The sequence below is a fragment of the Amphimedon queenslandica genome, unplaced genomic scaffold (assembly GCF_000090795.2).
Source record: "Amphimedon queenslandica unplaced genomic scaffold, v1.1 AMPQUscaffold_12642, whole genome shotgun sequence".
Classification (NCBI taxonomy): Eukaryota; Metazoa; Porifera; class Demospongiae; order Haplosclerida; family Niphatidae; genus Amphimedon; species Amphimedon queenslandica.
The window spans coordinates 17,177-18,879 of record NW_003547122.1 but is presented as its reverse complement, the minus strand read 5'-3'; positions in this window follow the sequence as shown (position 1 = coordinate 18,879).

Sequence of the window (1,703 nt, the reverse complement as noted above, 5' to 3'; positions counted from 1 at the left end):
GACTGGCTCGTATAACTTGACAATGTTAGCATAGAACAATAGACCATTGAGTGTACCCACTGATACTGTTAAATTGAGAGCAATGAGTAGAACCACAAGTAGTACACCCATCACTGCAAACAGAGCAATCCAAGCTATCATCATGTAATTATTATGACAATGTCCACACTTGTTTGATCCCATTAGTAGACTGTATCCATCTCTACATGATCCACACATTATGTGTCCTCTATTATCCACACATTGAGTATGAGTGTGATTGAACTGAAAGGTAACAGGATTAGGAGAACAATAGAGGAGACAGTCCTCATTGATAATGCATGCATTAGGATTGGTTTCATTAGCATTGAAAGGTGTACTGGTATGATATGTTCCAATCCAGAGTAGACCATTGTGTGTAATGTGTAGGGTATTTATATCACATGTGACATTCTCTCTTGAAACACTGCAATCACAAACACCTGAACTGTTTACACTGAAACCAATAGGACACTCTTTAAAAATAAAGGGAATATCTAATTCAGTGCTAAATGATGTATCAGTAGTGACACTGAGTGTAATGATATTTTCTCCATAATGGTTGACATATTTTGGTGTGTATTCAATCAGTGAACAATTATTTATGTATTTGTCTATCACTATTGTTTCACTAATTTCTATTGTTATTCTCCCATCAGTAAGACTATATGAATTTGTATCAAAAGTGCGTCCAAATAAAGCAACATTATATTTCAGTGGTTGACCTGGAAAAACACTTTGTTGCTCATCATCATCATACCATATTGATGTGATTTCATTACTGTCAGGATCACAAAGAGCAAATGCACTTGCATCACTTGATGTTGAAAGATTTGCTAATTTTAAGGAAGCAGTCTTTTCCAATTCATAATCGACTCCATATATATCATTTCCAGCTACTCCAGCAGTATTGCCTTTAAATGTAAATGCTCTAAGAGTTGTAGAAATATAGAAAAGTGAAAAAGTGTTATATTGACTTTTAGTTATCTCATGAATATACATTCCTCCTCCTTTATAAGTTGCATGATTATCAATAAACTCCAAGTTAGCTGATGGTGATAGGGCCACAATAGATGACTCATTTATTGCCATTCCTCCTCCAACTACTCCAGCATTATTTTTAAATACTAATCTATTTTCTACAGTAACTACAGAGGCTATAATTACCAGTCCAGTTGATAGACTATTTGCAACAGTAACGTTATTAAGAATGATAGAAGGACACCCTCTTATCTCATTTCCTTTGTTTCCAACAAGTTCAGTATCTATGACACTGATATGAGCTGATGTTGATAAATGTCCATTAATCCATAAACCATAATAATTGTCATAACTTGAAGATGACTTAATAGTAATAGCAATATGATGATTACTTAGTTGAAAGTAATGTCTTCTTATATCAAAATATAATCCATAACTACTGCTGTGAAATTGAGAGTCTTTAATTACAATAGTAGATTGTGATTCAACATCTTTAATATTGCAATTTATTGATTGCTGTAAACGTGTGCTAAACAAAAAAGGAAGTCCATGTATTGAACAAGATACTGATGAATTGGTAATATACTGAGAAAAAAGAGACTCAGTGAAATGATAATGAACAGTATAATCGGAAAAACTAATGATATTGAGATTATCAAGGATAACTGATATGTTATATGAGGTTCCATGATCCATATCAAACC